General features: G+C 37.9%; 1 long non-coding RNA gene across 2 annotated transcripts in view; it reads left to right on the top strand.

The window, feature by feature from the left end:
* The window catches only part of LOC134476237 (uncharacterized), a 74,460-nt gene that overhangs the window by 50,248 nt on the left and 1,354 nt on the right, over positions 1–22,858 (top strand). The gene's annotated exons all lie outside the window — the stretch shown is intronic.

Below are 22,858 nucleotides of genomic sequence, written 5' to 3' on the forward strand. Positions count from 1 at the left end.
ATAAATTTACCACTGAATATGTACCGACTTTCCAAACAAAATATCTTAAGACTGTTTTAGTTATTATAGTTTTTCATAGTAATTGTATTTTTTGTACTATAATGCACTTTGATATCTTTCATTTATCATTTCATGGTTTCACATTAGCTTCTATAGCTGATAAAAGCCTTGTATTTCTATAAATCTCCAATTATTCTAGGTTTATCAAGGATCTATCTGGGTACAGAATCATAGAGGGTAAGAAATATGCGGTATAATTTTTCCCATTGGAAAATATATATTTTTCCTGAAATATTTAAAAAGCAAAACAATAATAAAAATTGAGATTTTAACATTATCTTTAAAAGATAAATAGAAGCTTCATATTTGGCAGTTATTCCTTTCATACTTTAGAGTATTCAAAGAATGGCCAAAAATAGTAAAAAAGAAATTATGGTCTGATTAATTTGAAAATATAGATTCAAATCCCATGAGAAACAACAATGACAAAACTGTTCAGAGTTTGGCTGGAACTTATTTGCTTATATTTTAAAATTCATATTGATGAGTTGTACCTGTCTTGTCATAATCAAGATACAATCAGGAGAATGTTCAAGCAGGCAAAAAATTAAAACCTTCCTTCCGAATGGACTGTGCTGTGCTCAGTGCATCTGTGATTTCCCCACATCATGTGGCAGCCTTAACTCCTATGGGCTGTGTTAGGAGTCCAGGGGCCGTGGGAGGTGACTCCGTTTAAAGGAGGCGACAGGGCTGGTCCCAGGATGGGATTAGATTCTGTAACACCCTCCATGTAAGAAGAGTTTGGCAGAGCTGGCTTTTTCACCATGTTAAGTTAGAGCAGGGCCCTCTATAGACCAGGAAAGGGGCCCTCATCAAACCCTAGATCTGTCAGCACCTTCGCTGTGGACACTTGTTTTCATTCAACTGTAAGAAAAATGTTCTTTAAAGCAGCCAGTCCAGGGATCTTGTTATTTAGCAGCCTAAACTAAGACAGGAAGAAAGATGTGGAAAATGATGGCAAATGGTAATAAAGTCAGATACAAGAAATAAAGACAAGCAGGAAAGATATGAAGAAAATCAGTGAATAAATTGCACTTTATAGAAGATCGTGGCTGATGGATGCAGATTTACCACGGGGACCCGTCTCTGTGTTCCCTGGGTTAATTTATGCTTCTTTGCTTCCAGGCCACACCCAAAACTGCTTAAGGATAAGGTAAATAAATGTGTAATCTAACTTAGTTCATAAAGTAAAAAAGCAGAAACTTGATCTTAAAATAAAGGAAACATTTGAAAGAATGTAAAAAATGCTTAGATCATTGATCTGAAAAAACAAAACAGAACTGGGTATGAACCTTTTATCTGTAAAACAGGCCGTTACCCCTCAGCATGACGAGCCATTCTTCCTCTTTTTCCGTTATCTAAGACCAAGATCGATCTTCTCATATACTCTAACATGCCTTAGATTTCCACCCCCTCAAAGAAGCACAAATGTGCTCAGTTCCACAAGATAATGTTATCTTCTGAATGCCCACTCTTGAGCACATACTTTTCCTTCCTAAATAAATCTCTCTTGTGCCTCTTACTGACTTCGGTACACTAGCAAAAAGAGCTTCGTTATATTTGTATTAATCCAAAATACCTGTAACATGGCCATACTGTTCTCTATGCGTTTTTCCCTCCTTGGGATGACCTAATTGATATGTTAATCAATGCTCTCCTCTGTAAAGAATTGTAAATCCCTGGGAACCTAACCTAATTGATATGTTACCCAGTATTGCTCTCTACAAATAATAGATGTGGTACTAAAATAAGCTAACAAAAGATTGTTACTTACTGCTAGACTTCTCTGTTCTCTGCTAAGGAAAACAAAGATCTTCCTCATTAGCAGATTTCCTGATCCAGGCCCATAACCTCTTACTTTGTAAACTGTGATATGTACATAAAGGCTGCAAGTATGGAGGAGCGACACACAGCTTTTGCAACTTCACTATGCCGCGGGGCCCAGAATAAAATAAATCACTGCTGCTTTTTAAAATATGTTTTTGTCTCATTTTTTGAACTCGAGTTTAGGGGCTTGTTGGTGGATTACAAGACTGACTAGTCCTGAAAATTCCTTTTCCACTACAGAAGTCAGCAAACTTATTCTGCAGATAAGGTGGGTTTAGCTTCCCAGTTTCTGCTTTGAGGATGTCCCTGGACTTTGTCTGCTGACAGAAAGATGTTTTAGATGCATAGTACACTGCTTTAGTCTCATTTAAGGCAACAAAATACTAGCATTCACATTCACCAAAATAAATTCACTACCAAAATAAATTTTACCAAGATGTGAGGATATAAAATGATTCTTAAAAAGTTAAAGAGTTGCTCTTGAAAGTTTTTACATTTGAAAGTAAAAGGTTACTTCAAAGTAGATTCAAAGTAGGTTACTTTTTCACTATAAAATTCACTTAGTGGATCTCCTCATTCCCATGTGATTACCTGGCTTTCTCCCCTATCGAGTTAAGCCATGTGATTTAGACTATAGGTTCTTCTTCATTACCTGGCGGAGGCCTGATGGAGAACTCACTTTCCTGTTCCCTTGTAAGATGGCTGGAAAACTTGCTTTCAAAGTGCCTTGCCATTCTTACAGACTGGAGAGAGCCCACTGCTCATGACCCAGAAGGAGGTTAATGGGATGTAGGCTCTGTCCACACAGAGTGATCCATGAGAGTTTTGAGCTTGGAGTTCAATCTCCTCAGAGTTTTTGGTTTGATTTCTATGCATGATAATGAATTCCTCGCCTTTTCAGAACAGTTGCCCAAGCGACACTAAAGTCATTTAGTTAGAGACTAAAATCACAAAGAATTTCCTAGAAAGGCAAAACAGTAGGGAGACAAACAGCCTTGAAATTAAAAGGAAATAAAGCATGCATAAAAATGATATATGATATGAAAATGAAAAATGTATGTAAAATTAGTAAAAATCATATTGAGAAATAAAGATGAATAAAAAGAAATAAAGATGGATAAAAAGAGACAAGGACAATTATAATCTTAAAATTGCACTTAAGAAGAAAAACTGCAGCTTCAAAACACAAAAGTTATTCAAGCTGTTTTTTCCCCCTTTGAGGAAAAATTCCTAAGGGCCTTAAAAACTATGTGTGTCAATTGGACCTTGGACCTGAGCATTTCACCTGTAAATTTCTGCCCTCTACCAACCCCCTCCTCGGACAAATAACTACTAAGAGAATGGATTAACTCAGCTTCAAATACACCTCACAGTTTACATTTTAAAATAGCCCACCAAATGGGCAAAACAGTACTGATGCCAGATTAAGCACCTTAGATCACTTATTTTAGGGCCACTCACAAATTCCCATGAGCACACTCAGCTGGAAGCCATAAGGTTTCTCTCTTCTTCTTGAATGCATGTACTCTATCTACCTCTTGAGTGTGTATTTGTAAAACTCTTCCTAATTAATCCCTTATACCTTTTCTCATGAATCCTGAAATTTTTTTTCCTGTGATGGAAGTCAGTGAAATTGCAACCTGCCCCGTGGGCGTGGTGAATCAAGGTTCCCCCTCTACCTTGGAGACCTCCTTGGACCCTGTGTAGTGACAGTTTATTTGGAGACCACTGGCAGGAAGTACATAAAACATCAAGTCTATTGACATAGGGGAAAGAAACTCCCAACCTTCTAGATGTCCAGTACGAGTTCATGTTCTCTAAAATCGAAGGATGAATTTTAGGAACAATGTGGAGATTAAGAGCAGAATATATTTATTGAGGAAAGAAAACCTCTGTCTGAAATGGACAGAAGGAGTTCGAAGTGGATTTCCAAGAACTCTGCCTTTTCAAAAGATTTTTGTAATCACAAAACCTAGAGGTGAGGTGGGTCCAAGGTGGGGAAAAATGGGAACTTACATGATATGAGACAAAACTATGGTCAACCAATAATATTGTGAGCATAACTGCTCAGGTATCATTGATTAAATGGGGGTCAATGAAGAAGCAAGTCACATAACAAGTAGGCATGAAACATAACGGGCTTTTCCTGGAGGGGGTTGAGTGGGTGACTCTTTCTGACTTTCCCAAGGTGATGGACACTCATTTGGAATATCAATCACTGTTTTTTATCCTTAGGGGAAGCATGTGGGTCCACTGATTTCATCTTGTGTCTTGAAGTCTGGCCCTCAGCAAATGTGTCTGTCCCCCTGTACTGGCTCCTTTGAGAATGTAGCCCTGCCTGGCTGTCTTTGATATTTCTACCTAACTTAGCTGTCTGTAATATTCTTGCCCCTGAAGGAGTACCTCAAACTACTGTGAGGCAGCAATGGATGATGGCCAATCTGGCTTTCTCAGGCTGAAAGGGGTCATAGTTATGACTGGCAGTCAGAGATACTTCTCAGAGAGTCTATCCAACAGCTCTTGATAGATGCCAGGCATTCTCATCTTGGGTAAGCCTATAGCTTTAAATCTAGAGAGAAAAAGCCTAAGAAACAGTAAAGTACACATGGACCAAATAATACCAGCAGGATAAATATGAAGACAGTTAACAAAGGTTTCTACCAGGAGGAGCCAGTAATAGCTTCCCATAAAGAGGGTAAGGATAAGGTCTAGGGAATTTCAGAGTGTGACATGTTATTAATTTGTTGTCTGACATCTTGAACAGTTGTTGAAATATTAGTAAAAGGATCATGAATGTACACACAACATTCAGCTTTTACAACTGCACAAGTGCCCTTGTGCTTCTGTTAGAATGTCTAATGCCATACAATTTGGAGAATGCCTTGTCCCATTAATTTTACTTCTTAATTTAGAAAAGAGAGACTAGGCCCTGACTGTGCACAGGTTGAATTTCAGTGTACGGGGAAGCCTTAGAACTTCGCTCCCAGACAGTAAGAATGCACTCTGCATCTGAAATTGCCAGAGGACACACAGAGTCCCTGCTGGCCCAATTGACCCACACCTAGTGAGCTCCAAGTGGCAAACAGTTGCCACCAGTCTGCCCTGGGAGCCAAAAGTGGGACAGGTGATTCCCAGTATACCAAGGAAGCTTTGAAACATCACTCAAAATGTAAAAATAGGTGTGACTCTAGCCAGCACTGAGGAATGCCATGCTGCCCTGGGATCATGTCCCACGCCCCAGAAGACGCCCAGACACAGGATATCTGCTGGTCCCTCAGAGACACTCCCTACCTCCTGGACCTAATACTGATGTTGATCTTCAGCTCCCACCCTTTCTGCCAGAACCTTGGAGTACAGCAGATTAACTGTGCTATTTGAAGGGAGATTCAGTAACTGCCTCACCCAAAAAGAAGATCTCAGCAGACTCCAGTCAGTGTGGTGAGTATGCCCCTAAAATAGAGCTGTACAGTGGGTAAATAAGGCCAGAAGCTCCCTCCAGCTAACTGTAAGACATTGGTGAGTCTGACAAGAGCGTGGATGACCCCTTTCTAAACACAGAAAACATCAGGCATGATGAGGAGTATGCCGATAAGGACTCCCCCAACTTGGAGAATATCAAAAAGGCTTATGAGACACACAGGACAACAATAGGGACACAGCAGGGCCTCAGCCAACACAAACACTATAGACAGGTAGATTTGGTGACCTTGAATATCCTGAAGATAAAGTAATAGCAAGAATTAAAAGTTGACCTACATCAGTACTACTAGGCTTGTCAGCCCAGGAAGAATATGGGACTCACCCAACAGGCCCTGCTGTGGGAAATCAGGTGACTGGCCCACCTTTGAGGGACCCAGCAATTGGACAAATATCAACTTTATATTAGGATCCCAAGATACATACTACCAACAGTTGACACTAGTTGGGTTGAAGGATCAAATATTAATTCAAAAGGGGAAAATGGCAAAATGAAAAAGCAAAATGCAATCTTAAACATCGAGTCCACCTGGAGGAAGTACAGGAGTCATTAAAATAGAGGACTTCAAAAGCAGCACGGGAAAGCTCTGAAAAGATAGTGAATGAAATAAAAAAAAAAAACCAAAAAAACAACAACTCCATGAAGCTATAGAGGAAATTAAATTAGAAGTATTCTCCCATGTAAAGATAGAAGTAACAACATTAGTAAAGGAGTTGCTAAGCGCGGCTATAGAAGAAAGAGAGAATAAAGTACAGGAGCATGGGAAATTGACTGAAACCTTAAATGAACAATATAGAAAACAAACAGAATTCATAAAACAAACTCAGAGAGACATCCAAGAAACAAAAAAATTCTATTGCCAAGAGCAACAATATAAGATTAATAGGCATCAGTGAAGATGCAGGAGTTAATGCAAATGATATATGTAAAATATCCACAGAAGTAATAGAAGAAAATTTCCCAAACATGGGGGAAAATCTGATATGCAGATAAGTGAGGCAAATAGAATGCCAAATAGTCACAGCCAACATAAGTCTACATCCAGACATATAATAATTAAGATCTCAGACATACAGAATAAAACAGAATACTAAAAGCTGTTAGAGAAAGGATACAACTCACCTGTCAAGGAAAGCCTCTTAGAATAATAGCACACTTTTCAGCACAAACCCTCAATTCAAGATGAGGTTGGAGTGAGCTATTTCAAACACTGAAAGAAAACAACTTTCAACCCAGACTGATATACCCAGAAAAACTTTCCTTCAAATTCAATGGAGAAACAAGATACTTCCATGATATGAACAACTGAAGAAATTCACTTCTACCAAACCAACCCTAGAAAGAGTATGGAAAAACATACTTGACAGAGATAAAAATGACCAGAATCCTCAGTACGACAACAGAAAGAAACCACCAGGTAGGACAAGCAATTAAACAAGAGGTAAAGCAGAAGGCAAACAACACATGGGAAAATTGATCCAGTACATATCAAATTTATCCATGAATGTAAATAGCTTCAACTCACTTATTAAAAGAAATAGGTTGACAGCATGGATCAAGAAAGAGATCCCACAGTATGTTGTATACAAGAAACACATCTGACCCAAAAGGAAACTCAAGATTAAAAGTCAAATGATGGAAAACAGTATTCCATGCTACAGGAACCCAGGAAAAAGCAGGGTAGCTATCCTATTTGCAGATAATGTGAACTTCAAACCTAAAATGATTAAAAGAGATAAAGAAGGTCATTGCATACTTGTTTGCAGAAAAATTCAAGAGGAAGAACTAACAATTATAAATATATATGCACCAAATACAGGAGTACCCAACTATATAAGACAAATACTGATGGATATGAAAAACCAAATACACAAGAACACAATTATAATGGGGACCTTAATAGCCCATTGTCACAAAGAGATAGATCAACTACACAAAAAGTCAGCAAAGAAATAATAGAACTGAATCATACCTGTGAGCAATTGGACTTAGTGGATGTTTACAGAGTGTTCCCCCAACCACATCAGAATAAACATCCTTCTTAGCTGCACATGGGACATTCTCCAAAATAGACCATATATTATCCCATAAAACATTCTTAAGTAACTGCAAAGGTACTGAAATTATCCCATGGGTAATATCTGACCATAGTGCACTGAAATTGGAAATTAATGGCAAAGGAAATTAGAAAACCTGCATAAATACATGGAAAGATTAAATAACAACCTTTTGAACAACCAGTGGGCTACAGATGAAATTAAAGAAAAAATAAAGCAATACCTACAATTCATTGAAAATGCAGAAATAACATACTGTAGCCTATGGGATGCAATGAAAGGGGTTTTAAGAGGGAAATATATAGTAATAAATTGTCATATCAAAAGAATAAGCACAAATAACCTAATGCTTCACCTCAAGCTTCTAGAAAAAGAAGAGCAAGTTAAACCCAAAGCTCATAGAAGAGAGGAATGATTAGAGTAGAAATCAGTGCAACTGAAACTAAAAAAATACAAAGAATTAATGAATCAAAAAGCTGGTTTTTTGAGAGATGAACAAAATTGACAAACCTCTAGCTAACAGTATAAAGAAGAAGAGAAAAAATTCAAATTCACATAATAAGGACTGAAAAGGGGGAAATTTCTACAGATTCCATGAAAATTCAAAAGATCATGAATGCTACTTTGAAAATCTCTACTCACATAGGGTGGAAAACATAGGAAATGGACAGATTTCTGGAAACATATGAACTACCAAAGCTCACCCAAGAAGATATATTAATTTTGAATAACCCTATATCAGCTATTGAAATTGAAAACATAATTAGAAACTTACCAACAAAGAAAAGCCCAGGTCCTGATGGATTCATGGCTGAATTCCACAAGAAATTTAGAGAAGATTTAATGCCAATACTACTTAAACTCTTCAATGAAATTGAAAAAGAAGCAATCTTCCCTAAATCATTCCTGGAGGCAAGTATTACTCTCATACCAAAATCAGAGAAAGACTCAACCAAAAAGGAAAACTATAGGACAATCTCACTAATGAAAATTCATGCAAAGATTCTCAATAAAATACTGGCAAATAAAATGCAGCATGTCATCGAGAAGATTATATATCATGACCAAGTGGGATTCATTCCAGGAATGCAGGGGTGGTTTAACATATGCAAATCAATAAATGTAATACACCACATCAACAGAGTCAAAAACAAAAACCACATGGTCATCTCAATAGGTGCAGAAAAAGCTTTTGATAAAGTCCAACACATGTTCATGAAAAAAAACCTTCAAAAACTTGGAATACACGGTGTCTACCTCAATCTTATAAAGGCCATGTATGACAAACCAACAGCCAACCTTATACTAAATGGACAAAAACTGAAAGCTTTCACTTTAAAATCAGGAACAAGACAAAGATGTTCACTATCACCACTTCTATTCAATATAGTTCTAGAAATACTAGCCAGGGCAATAAGACAAAAGAGAGAAATGAAAGAAATAAAGATAGGAGAGGAAGAAGTTAAATTATCACTATTTTCAGATGATATGATACTCTCTATAGAAGACCCAAAAACTCCATTAAAAGACAACTAGAGGTAATAAACATATTCAGCAGTGTAGCTGGATACAAAGTCAACGCCCAAAAATCAATAGCATTCCTATATACAAACAAACAAACAAACAAACAAAAAACTCATGGAGAGAGAGTTCACTTGTTTTAATGACCTTACCTATATTTTAAAGCCCCTTTCCTATGAATAACTTTGAGGCCATCTATTGGGTTTGTCTCTCCCCAAGTGAAAGGTCTAATATAAATACTTAATAATTTTCTGTTGACTATCACTAAGGAGGAGTGATTTACCATTGTCTGACTATAACCATCCTGATGGGAGGAACTGACACCCATGGAGAGCCCATTCAATTTCTGATTTAGAATATTTGGGGCACACATGATCACAGGACCTTTCATAGGTCAGGGGAGCCTGAAGGGTGGGACCCATGAGCAGCCTTTTTGCCACTGCATGAGCCAGCTGATTACCTTGAGATCCTTTATCAACTCCCTTTTGGATTCTCTTCAGTGAATTACCACCACTTTGAAGGGCATCTAGGCAGGTAATAAAAGATCACATTTAATTCTTTCTTCCCCTAGCCTTTGGAGTCCCTTGAATATGATGAGGCATAAATATTTCACCTCAAGGCTGCAAAGTTGTGCTTTAGACTCTTTTAAATTTAACACTGAAAACCCAACTGGCATCTTCTGAGACCTGAGAAAGGAGAGTGTGCAGCTCAGGCACTCCTGGGTGAATTGATATTTCTGCTTCATTTAGCAAATCATAGGTCCTGTACCAACCTCCATTCCCCATTGGGTTTTTGAATTCCAAAGATCAGAATATTACAAGTCAACCTTGAGCCCTTAGGTTATTGATTCTATGCAATAAACCTCTCGTAACTTCAGATCTTAAAGGATGTTGTCTCTGGTGAGGAGAAACAGGACCTTTGAGATGTGTCTGTGCTAGTACAGCTCTTGTTTCCTCTACCTTTCGTTTCCATTATTCAGGATTTATTTCTGTCTCCATGAGAGGAAGGCAGCATACCTGTCCTGGATTCGTGTAGATTACAGTATTAAACAAGAAATCTCTCCCCAGGAGGGAAACTGAACTTCCAGGCATAATCGAAAAGGAATATGTAAAAAGAAAACCATCCCAGTTGCATCCTAAGGGTTATGAAAAAATAGCGAGTTATCTCTTCTCCAGTAACTCCTTCAACTGAGGTACAGTGGCTGGAAGGAAGGCCAGGATTAGAGAGAAGGACTGCGGTGTCCACAATGGGCTGATTTATTTGCCCTCAATAACCGTGATTACCTGGGGCTTCTCTGTGAAGATGACAGTCTGGCCAGAGGGAGAAAGAGCGCCCTGTGGTTCTTCAGTCTTGCTAGACCAGCTGGGAGGATGAATCTGAGAGCTGGAGCCTCTGCCTCTGGGTGCAGGAGTGCAGTCTTGCCTCCAGGGGCCACCTTCTCAGTCAGGTCACTGAGCCTCTAAAGCAATCCCGCTGAAGGTGGCCTGGCTTTCCACAGGAGTGGCAGGTGCTGAGTTCTTTTTGGAGCTCCCAGTAGCAGATTTAGGGTCTGTTCTTTTTAAGGCTGCAACAAAGGTAACTGAGGTTTGGTTTCTTTATTTTCTTTCCTTGGCTTCTTCCCAGTCTCAGTTATAGAATACTAAGGAGGCAGTTTTTACTAGAGCGTCAAGAGAGCTTTCTGGAGCTACTCTTTGTAATTTTTTCTTAATATCTGGGGTTGCCTGGGTAATAAATTTGTCTTTAAGGATAATCTGTCTTTCTATCACATCAGACACTATGGACATATGTTTAATGAATGTCTTATAAATGATCAAGGAAGGCTCGGGGCTTTCATCTTTTGCTTGATAAACAGTTGACAATTAAAATAGTTAGAAAGCCTGTTTTTTGTCCTTTTAGACCTTCAGGAATCCAATATGACATCTGGGTGTAAGGGGGGTCTTGAGTAGAAACTGATTGGACTCCAGCAGGAACTGCTTGTTCTTCTGGCTGCTAGTCTTCTGGCCGGTTAAAATTAACAATTTGATATTCACTCCTAAATGTAATAGCAGCTTGTAATGCTGCTTGTCTCTTATTAGAAGTCAAAGTTTCACTGAAGATTAACATTACATCTTTCTAGTCTAACTTAGTGGTCTGAGTAAGGCCTCTAAAGACCTCAATGTACTTATCAAAGTGGTCTGAAATTTTTTTTAGAACTAACTTGATCTGTTTTAGATCACCCTGAGAGAAAAAGATGTGAATGTGGGTAGTCTCTTATGGATTATAATTATACTTTGAGCATAAATAACAAATGTTCTTACTATAAAAAACATTTGAACGTCAGAAAATTGTGGTTATTTTCCTTCTTTCCTACAGTATGATTCAGCATCCTAATTAATACTTCCCTTTTCATTTAGTTTTGGCTCTAGAGGGTAAACCGTGATGTGTAATATGTGAGGGTCAGACCTTCAGCAGTGCTCATGAATACATTCAAAGGAGTAAGTGATTCTGACATTGAATTCCTCATGTCTGAAATTCAAAAAGAAAATATGGGCACCTCCATTCATTTCTATTTGATTTCTATACCCTCATGATGTTCCTTAAGTTTGTTCCACTCCAAGGCAGGTGGATGTTATCTGTAAAGAGACCAGAAGACAAAATCTGATCAGTTTACCCACCTTTCCATTGGTGCACAATCTCATCTCCCTGGGGAGCTCATGTACTTACTCCTGTGGTTGCTTTTATAAGCACGTTACAATTGGTCTCAACTGTGACAGTAATGTGTAGAGAAGACAGCATTACTTTCTATTAAATTATTGTTTTTGTTCTATGAAAGAGGGCACATACCAAAAAGTAAGCTAAAGAGAGTTGGAGAGCTTCTCAGCCTGTATGGAAATCACCTGTAGAGACAGATAGAATCAACAATGGACTTGAGGAATTCTGTCCTGGACTCCAAGACAAAGAAGTTCCCATGACACTTGTGTGATCTATCTAATTAGTCATCTAGGCAACTTTCCTAGCAGTAAGAGGTTAGGCTTTATTTAAATGTTTATATCTTTGAAGCTTACAGGTTATATATCTATCTATATATATTACCTAGCAATCACATTTTACATGTTAGTAAAGGCATATTTAATTATTAGTCTTTTCTGCACACATGAGAGGAAAACACTGACTAAAATCTCTTTAACTCTTAGCATGTGTAAGGCACACACGTAAATCAATCTCCTGATAGCCGCTATAAAAGGAATTTCTAGTTTACTAGAAGAGAGAAATAAGTATGATAGATAAGTGGGGACCTTTTGTAATTGAGAGCTGGTTTCCACTAAGGAACTTTTGGGTGTTCATTAGAGAATACCCCTGGCGATGGCACTCAGTTGCTGTCAGTTTTAATGGTCTGTGCCATCAGAGATCTGTCTCCAGAAAGGAATCTAGCTGTTTCTCTGGTTAACATTCCATTGGCCATTAGCTTCAATGGGGATTCCCTAGAAGGTTCTGGGGAAATCTTTCCATCCGCTTCTCTAAGAATGTTGAATTAGCCACTATTTTCAAAGTTCTCTATGGGATAGGTAAAAGCCTAAGCAAAATTGTTACTTAGCAGTTTATAAATTTAAAGCAAAGATTTTAAGGTCCATGACTTATTATCAAGGTATTTTTCTCCTATACACATACCTGATAATTGGACCTAGGAGGAGAGAGAAAACATAGGACATCCTTCCTTAAGTTAAATGTATTTTGGTCCCTTAAATGTGGTACTTTGGAAAAATTGCTCCTTCTGGTTTAACCCAAGTCAGTTCTTCCTTCAGTGTCTCAGGTTCAGTCTCCTGAGGAAGCCTACTGCCCAGAACACTCAGCTGGGGCAGAGCTTTGTGTGTTCTCCTGGGTGGGCAAGATTCTGATGTCTCATCTGACCCGGAGATGTGTATGGGTCCCTCATCTAAAAGGACCCCCTTGTCTTTGGCATTAGCAAACACTCATTTTCGATCATCTTAACTTAGTTATTGGATAAGGGGGAAATGTTGGAATACTTTAGAGTTCTATTTTGTCTAACCTTACATGCTTCTAAAAAGGAAAGTACAAAGTATCTGGAAAAGAGCAAACTCAGATCAGAGAAAGGAAGTCTTTCTTATGGTCACAGTGAGTTATTGAGGCAACACGGCTGTGAGTTATCATTCTCAGCCTGGAAAGGAGAAATGGGGGATCTCAAGAGCTCACATTGTCTTCTCACAGAAGGTCACATCAGAAAAGAAACCAAGGCAGAACAGACTTGACATTTCCTCAAGAGTGCAGAGGAGGAACAGAGCCAGTCTGTCTCAGTGAAACCTGTCCTTCAAGTCTTAAGAATGTCCCTGGATCGAGCATCTTTTAACTGATAGGAGTCCTGTGATTTATTAATAGGTGTGTGTACTTTCTAAGTATGAGAGCTAGATTTCATTTTTAAGAGACCCATTTTACAGAATTTTATATTAAAATCCACTAGGGGGCATTCTAGCGTTACTCTTTCTAGTGCTGTTGTGTAAAATCAAGCAAGGAATACCAGTAAATTCAGCATCTAGTTCAAACTAAGCATGTGCCAAAACAAAACTGGAATAAAAAATGTCCCATTAAAGATGTATTGTAACCTTATAACCCTGCCATGTTTTTAAGTTACATTTATCATCATTTTAACAAAACTATAAAAGAGACAAATCATAAACAAATATAAGCAATAGGCAAAGACATAACCAAATTTGAAGCATGGTAAGTTTTGGTTACCTATATGAGTCATGATCTAGAATCTATGAAACAAATCCGAACTCTTACCCCGTCCAATGATCTTCATGGAAGACCTCCAAATGATACACAGGAAAAACCTGCCCACCTGCTAGGTGTCTGGTATGAGTTCATGTTCTCTAAAACTGAAGAATGAATTTTATGAACAATAGGGATAAGGAGAAGAATATACTTATTGAAAAAAAAAAAAGCTTCTTTGTCTGAAAGACATAGAAGGTGTCCTGAGTGGTTTGCAAGGGATTTTTATAGATCAAAACCTTGAGGTGAGTTAGGTCCAAGGTAGGGAAAAATGGGAAATTCCAAGATGAGCATGAAGTGAGACAAAACTATGGTCAACCAATAATATTGTGAGCGTAATTGCTCAGGTAATACTGATTAAATGGGGACCAGATGGGGAATCAAATCACATGAGGAGATAAGAAACAGAATGGACGCTTTCCCTGGAGAGGTAGGTCAGTGCCTCTTCCTAAATTTCCCAGAGTGATGGATATCTATTTAGATTATCAATCACTGTTGTTTATCTCTGGGGGAAGTATGTGGGTTCCTTCATTTCATCTTTTGCCTGAGGTCTGGCCCTCAGTGGATGTGTCTGTCTCCCCGACAGTTGCAAGGTATCCCATCTTCTACACTGGCTCTCTGAGGGTCCAGCCCTGTCTGACTGCCTAAAATATTTCTACCTAACTTAGCTGTCTATAATAAGAAGGTAGCAAGCAATATTCATTTGGCAAAAAGGAGGATCACTGAAGAAGAGAATGTCCTTTTGAAGGCAGATACAGTTAGATACAGTTAGACAAGACTGTGACCCATTCTGGAAGTTGACACAACTGGTAGAGGAGAAAACTAGCGGAGTGAAAAGACCTCTCCTCATAGAGACCCCAAAATAATCCCTGAATAACCTTAACTGACCTTAATGAACACACAAATAGATATGTAATCAGAGAGATACATTAACTTAGGTCTTGTTTTAATTGGTCTTTAAATACCCTGTAGTGAAGTAATATAAAAACAGAGCTAAACCTAGGTGTAAAAAGACTTTTACCACAACATCAGCTGTTTGTATGATCTCCAGCCATAACTGTCACATCTTACCCTATAGTGATGAGATTCAGATCCAGTAGCTATTCTGCAATGTGTCCTTCAGCCTACCTTAATATAATATCCTTGTGTGACTTTATTATGCATTAAAGTACCCTCAGGTAGAGATTTAGCTTCCTTTATAGGTCTCTCTGTAGGATAAAACACGGATATAAATATTGTAGATACTAAACATTGCTATTTTTGTGATATAAAGTAAGTGTATTTTATGTACTTCAAGCTCTATGTGTTCTCTGAAACCAGTTACTACAAAAATCTTTGGACCTATAAAGTAGAGGTGGGTTCCAAACTCTAAGCCCTTTAATAATTAGTTTGTTGACCCATTGTCGACCTAGTTCATGACATGAGTTTTGAACTTATCCCTCCATCCTGAGCATATGTCTTTGCTAATAGTGTGAGGGATTAAATAATGGAAATAGTGGTTATCTTGTAACACCCAGAAAAACTAGTCTTATTAATGAGGGTTTAGAAATTTTATGGAGATAAGATTATTTTTTAGCATTATCAATCGTATTGGTAGTCACCAGTAACAAATATGAAGGCTACTTAGAAAAGACTATCCTAGCAAGAAAATACACGTGATTTCTACAAATAAATTTAATAAGAGTTGTCTTTCATATTTATGGAAAATATATAAACTGTCACTGAAATTTACTTTAACACATCAACACTGGTAAGACAGATAATCTGAACTTATGGATAGGAGGACTTAAAAATGACAAAAGTTTTGATTCTTGTTAATCTAGAGATCAAATACTAATATATTGGCAGATTGGGTGGAAATTGATTAAGTGATTCTAAATCATAAAAAACAGATCATTGGAGCTTTTTTTTTTGAAGGACATAGGGTAAGTGAAACCAGAAATCAAGAATTATTTTAAAAGTAGAGCAATGTGGCCAGTGTGACATTGTCACATGCCAGGGATACAAACCAATGGAATAAGTATGTGACACCAGAAATGTGCTCATGGTTACACAGACACTTGAAGTATGAACAGGTTATATTGTAAGTTGCTGTCAAAAGTACGGTCTGCTTAATCAATTGCTTCGGAACATTTGGTTATCTATCATACAAAAATGAAATGTATTCTTTTTTCACATTCTATACAACAATCACCCCTGCATAGAACAAGGAACTAAAATGTATAAACTTGCATTCTTCTATAAAAAACATATAAGGAGATATCTTTGTAATACTGGAATAGGATATTTTAGATTTGTAAAGACTCAGAACAAACACAAAGGATATGAGAAATTCAACTTGATCAAAACATTTTTTTTAAAAAAAATATAGTACTTTAAAACAGTAGAGGAAAAGAGATAAAAACCCTTGGATAAAATATTTGCATATTTACAGATAACTAATATAGTTCTTTGTACTGTATAAAGTACATTTAAAATTGTTAATAGAAAGATAAATAATTCCACTAGAAAAATGGCCAAATTTCATAACCAGGTTATCTATAGAAGAAAATACCTAAATGTTCCATCAAGATATGAATAGAATACTCAGATTCATTATTATCAGGCAAAGGAAAAGGAAAAAAAAATGATATATTGAATACTCGTCATGTTGGTAGAAATTGAAAATTCCAAAAATGCTTAATGTTGGTGAGGAAATAGAAACACAAGATCTTACAACGTTTGGTTGGAAAGGAAAATTTGTACAACTACTTTAAACATTTAGCCACATGATATATTATAAGGATGAAAAGGAGCATCCCCGCTTGACACGAGTCTTCTAAAAAATATGTTCTAGAGGAAAATCTCACACAGTAAGTCTGAAAAGATATACATAGGAATATTCATATTATCTTTGTTTGTAAAAGTGCATGATCTTTGTGATTAAGGGTGTGTGATTATTAAATTAGTCCACTGACTGATTTGGTTTAGTTCTGGGTATGAGTGCTACCTTACCTTTAGGATGAGCAGCTCAAATAGAACACAAAAGTACAGAAAAAGCTATTATTGCTGCTTGTTCCTTGACCTTGTTTATCCCTTGCTGCTTGCTACCTTCTAATTGCCATGAACAATTTCTCCTCTGTGAGTCCCTCTGCCATGTCTTCTTGCCATAGAGTCAGTCACTTATGGATTGAAACCTCTATAAACGCTGAGCAAAATAAACCGTTCTTCTTTTACTTTGGATTTTGTCTCAGCAATGAGGAAAAGTAACTAACACAGAAAGTTTTCTCAGGACCTTAAAAAGAAAGCAGCAGTCTAATTCCTGTGCTGTGTGAAGTATCTATTACAGAGCCAAAGGCTGATCTTTATATTTGCAAGTTATTTGAGTTATGTTATTTAGAGCACTTCTGTTTCTGCTTTTTCTCCTCTTCTGCTTCCTTCTCCTCTTCCTCCCACCTCCTTCTCCTTCTTCTTTTTCAATTTCAAAATGATCTCCATCTCCATCTATTTTTATATATTTTATTTTGCGACAAGGTTTTGCTAAGTGGCTAAATTGCCAGACTGGGCTCAAACTTACAGTACTGCCTCAGCCTCCCAGAGTGCTGGTATTGGAGTAAAAGCATTTTAAAAACAAAGCCTGAAATACTTTTCCAAGAAAGATGCTATTTCTCCTCATGTCATGAGTCACCAATTTTTTATTGGAGGTATTAGGAAATCCTCCAAAGTTCCCCCGAGGCTACTGCTAACTGTTACACATTAAGACCTTTCCTTATTTGGCAAGTTTCCTGAACAATCTAACCATATTTGATAGTGAGGTATGTGTTGCTTTGTTTTAGTCCTACCTGTTCTTTGCAACCTAGCATAAATAGGTAACTTTGGAAAATGAGATGCCGTTGGTTCAGAAAGCTGAGAGCTCTCTTTTGCAGGTCAAACTTCAGCAGGACTCCAGTGTCAAAGTTTGCTCAACCTCAGGGTTTTATTTCCAGTAGGCTGTGAAGGGATAGCTTCAGGGCTGACTGGGTGAGTCACAGAGAGTTGGACCCAACTTTACTGAGAATGAACACTCAACCATTCTTAGGACAAAGACAGCACTCCTGAGTATGTGCACTCAAAGGCTGACTCCATCTATTATCGATGCAATCTGGGATGGCTTAGTCTATTGGAGCCTCTGAAAAATATTGTGTTTTGAAGATTAAATTAAATAAGTGGAGTGTATCCAACATATGCAAAAGATGCTACTGGTATCACCAGCCAGATGAAGATGCTGTCAGACTCACTGAAATAAGTTTCCGAATCTCCTTTGAGAATTGCAAAAATGATTTTATTTTTTAACATTCAATCCTTAAAGCATTCCCCACATTGCTAGATTCAACACAACATTCCTGGAAAACACGGTAACCCATGAATGGGAGGCCTCAACTGCATTCAAATATTCCAATGTGCAGTGAGCCCGTGGTTCATGAAGAGATTTTCAGTGGTATAGTTTTGTACGATTAATTAAATTAATTTAATTATTTGGTTCTTACCTGACTTTGTGTTTGTCTGGTATAGAATGCATCGTTAACATTTAGATTGGCACATAGTAAGTTCCCAATAGATCGGGTTGTTGTTATTAGTGTTCTCTTCTCTAATATGCTTTTGGGGTAGACCTCCACATTGAAATGCTAGCGCTCTGCATTGGAGGCTTTCACTGCGAGGTTTCACTGGGCTGTGGGAAGAGGGAAAGAATGCAGACAGCAATGCACAAGGCCCTTTACCCACTCACCCCAGCATCAGCACCGCATGCAGAGGTAAATGTGGCGAAGCAGGAAGTCTGGGTTGCGTGACTAGAGACCCGAGATGAAGTTACCTCTCTGTGTGATAACTCGGGCACCCTGGTTAGATTCTCCATCCTCTGTTCCCTGAGGGGTATCTCTGAGGTCACGAGGGACCAATACTAGCGCATGTCTGCTACCCTGCATTTACTGAATAGCTTCTCCTTCTGCATTGTGCGTCCTTATCATGGGGTTTAGATATCAGTTACATTTATCAGCAAAGTCCCAGCTTCCTGATATGTGGCGCGCTAGTACATGTTTACAACAAAGAATGACGGCATCTTTATTTCCTGGATTTAATGAAGCAATGACTCACAAATTTCACTTTGCACACTGTTAAACTGCGCTGCAGGGATTTGCCCAACAGCAGAGAGAGCAGTGGGGCTTTGCCTGCTGGGCAGTATCATTTATCTGCATTGCTCTTTTTAAATACTAGGCCACTTCTTGTGAAGGGAGCTGGTTGATGTTGTAACTGCTATAAAACCAGCTTCTTCACTGTACTTAGTACCTGATATTCAGATAGCTCTTTATTCATGAGTTCTAATTCTTACTGTTTCTCTAGGGTGTTATATGCTAAGGTCAGATATATTGTTCTGGATTTTTTGAGAACATGCATGCATCCATGCACTTATTTTTTAAAAACAGCAGGGTAAATTTACCTTCTAAAAATATTTGTGGAACTAAGGTTAATGTTTTTCACTTTTTTTTTTTTACAACATTGCCTATTCTAATGAGATCTAAGATGACTCAACTTCCCTTGGCCTTTCTCAGTGAAGGATGACTAATCTTTTAAAGTGTTTTCTACGATGCCTGTAGGGCAGGGATTTTAAGATGTTGTATAAGAAATAGAGAGGGGAGCTACGGGTAGGGATGTGCTAGTGGTTTCTGACACTCAGTAGCTGTATCATGGCCCATGCAGCCTATGAAACTTTCTCCAACTCTGTTCTGGCAACTTAAGAATGAGGAGTAACATTTTGTGTACAACCAGTACTATTCTCGGTGTGATTTCCATTTTGTCTCTAACAGGTTTGCTGAAAGAAGCTGCCTGAAATGTATTAACTGAAAGCATGCTTATTGAGAGTGAGATTCTCCTTGACTCAGCAAAGTCAGAGTCCTGATTGTCTGGGCTGCTGCAGACTTTCTGGGACTCCCCAACATGCTCCTCTTCTTGTTTCATTGTGAACTCTGTCTGACTCCTGGAGCGCAGCCGGAACAGGAAACTTAGCTTTGTGCTGATAGTCTACAGCCTCTGACCTCTGCCATCCTGTTTCTGCAGAGGTCGAAGGCTGCTGTTCAGAATGGTGCCAGAAAACCCTATCTGTCTCATACTGGCATGTTACACAGTTGTACCCCATAAAAAGCAAGGAAAGGTGTTGTCATCTGCTCTTGGCAGAACCTCAGGGAGCAGGGCAAGTCGGTGCTGCACTAGACCTCTGTCAGGAGAATCTCAAATTAGACATCATGTGCTTGGGAGAGGAGAAAGGGATCAACAGAATCGCTGTAGAACTTTTCTTTCACCAGGTGCCCTCATCATCACAATAGGCGATCAGAATGGAGGGTGACACACTGTGTGCCTCTGTGTGGGTCTGTGTGTGTGTAAGCTGACTTATGTCTTCCCCTTTTTCTGTGCATTTGCTTCATGAATGCTTGCCTCACTATTTTCTTAAAAAGTCACACATAGAATTATCATTTCATCTAGGAATTCCACTCCTCGATATACACCCCTGGAAATTGAAAACAAAATCTCAAACAGGTACTTGTAGACTCATGATCATAGCAGGATTATTAACAATAGACGAGGGCGGAAACAAACCAAAGGCTTCATGGGTATGTGCATAACAATGTGATATATAAATACAGTAGAATATTATGCATTGTTAAAGTGGAATGAAGTCCTGATACCAACCCTGAGAAATGAATGAACTTGGAAAACATGCTAAATGGAAGAAGCTAGAAGCTAGATGCAAAGGTCACAGAGTTGTGGTGTCTTTTATAGGAAGCGTATAGAGCAGGCATCTCCATAGAGGAAGAAAGTGTAGTGATTGGCAGGGGCTAGGCAGGGTGGGCGTGGGGGCTGACCTCATGGATACGAGGTTTACTCTCGGGGTGATGATGATGTTCTGGAGTTAGGAAGATGTGATTGCCACACAGCATTGTGAATGTACTAAATGCCACTAAATTGCATAGTTTACAATTGTTAATTTTTTATTATAGGAATATGACCTCATTTAAAAAATCTGTGATAGTATTACAAGAACTCAAGTGTAAAACTTTAGAAGCAGGTAAAATAAATACATTTATTGAGTACTGTACACACTCACACACGCGCACACACACACACACACACACACACACACACACAAATAGGCCCATTCAGATAGATACAGGAAAATCTTACTTTTTTTTTTTTTTTACCTTTTCATATATGGCTCTGTTCCCAAAAGTTTCCATGTTATTTTGAAGTTAGTGAGATAAAGTTTTGACTAAAAATACTACAATTTCTCTTTAAACTCACTGACAGACAAAATCACTTGCCTGATATGGGATCAAAAATTTACCAGAATATAAAACTGAAACTCTGTTGTTGTTTTAACCTACAATTGACTTTCTCCAAATTTCACAAAATTACCCATGGTTTCATTACCTTTTTTATTTTAAAAACAAAATAACAAATTAAAAAAAATAAAATTGATGATACAGAGGTTCAAAACAAAATAATAGGAAATTAACACTAATTAATATGTTATATATTGTTATCTTCAAAGTAGTTGTTCAGATTACAAGATTTAGGCATAATAATGATCAATCAAACAATAAAAGGGAAAACTATTCTTTTTGATAAACTAACAGAAATTAGTACTATATTTATCTATCTATATTTTCCCTTCTTTCTTTTCTCCTTTCCTCTGTCCCAGTTGTTCTTTCCTTTTGAGCACTTTCTTTCCCTTTCATTTTCACAATATTTATTGTACAGTTTGGCTCTTATCTACTCTTTCAGTTTTTTACACTAGGGAGAGAATACAATATTTACATATGTGAACCTGATTTATTTCGTGTATGAGAGTGGTCTCAAGTTGCAACCATTTACATATAGAAGCCTCCCTCATGTTTATTCTTTATAGTTGAGTAATACTTCATTATATAACATACCACATTTTTAAAAATCTGTTTCATGGTTGATGGGCATTTGAGTTGGTTCCAAGGTTTAGTTATTAAAAATTGTGGTGTTCTAAACATGGGTGCACATGTATCACTGTCTCATGATGCTTTCAGATCTTCTGGGAAATACCTGTCAAAAAGAGATAAACTAATTAGAAAAAAGTCAGCAAAAAAACCCAGAACTGAAGCAAACCTATGAACAAATGGACTTAAGACACAGAGTATTCCACCCAACATCTGAGTATACATTCTTTTCAACTGCATGTAGAATGTTCTCTAAAATAGACTATATATTAGCCCATAGAGCATGCTTAACTAAATGCAAAGTAATTCAAATTATCCCATGCATATTATCTGACTATAGTGCACTGACATTGGACATTAATGCAAAAGAAACTGCAAAAAATACATAAACACTGGAAATTAAACAAAACTCTCCTGAACAACCCATGGGTAAGAGATGAAATTACAGAAGAAGTGAAACAATATTTATAATTAAATGAAAATACAGATACAACATACCTGAACCTGTGGGACACAATGAAAGTGGTCCTAAGTGGGAAATATATAGGAGTGAATTCGCATATCAGGAAAACAGAATGATCACGAATAAACAGCCTAAGTTCCCATTATCTTTTCCGATGTATGAAGAGGATGTTGTTCAGATGGGCCGTTTCTGATGGGCCAGCTTTGATAGCACTGTATCTAGGTTGACCTCCGCTCATTCTGCCTGTCGGTATGTTATGAGACAGTTTATGGCCCTCATTAACTTTGATGATTATAATTAAATGAAGCTGTGCCTTATACTCTGGGCCAGTCCCCTGGGCACTCCTGATTTGTTTCAACAAACCAATCAAAAGATGATGGAGCTAGCTAAGCCAGAATCCGGATACAAGCATTTAAATATCTATCTTCTGAAAATACAAATGTTTTCCTAAAGGAAAAATAAAAAGCTTGACACCAGTAAGTCAATATGGAGACATCCTTTGCTATGTTTTTTTTTTCTTCACGGTGCTGGGGATTGAATCCAGGGCCTCCTGCTTGCTAGGCAAATGCTAAACCACTGAGCTACATGCCCAGAAATATGGAGCACTTTTTGAGCACAAAAGTAACTGCAGTTGTGGAGCTTTAGAGGGGTGTGATGCTTCCTCTGATTCCTTAATTTAAGGAAGGTGGAAAGGTAAGTGGCAGGTAAG

This window comes from Cavia porcellus, unplaced genomic scaffold (genome assembly GCF_034190915.1).
Source record: "Cavia porcellus strain 051 isolate PalLab524CR breed Dunkin Hartley unplaced genomic scaffold, mCavPor4.1 scaffold_6, whole genome shotgun sequence".
Taxonomy (NCBI): Eukaryota; Metazoa; Chordata; class Mammalia; order Rodentia; family Caviidae; genus Cavia; species Cavia porcellus.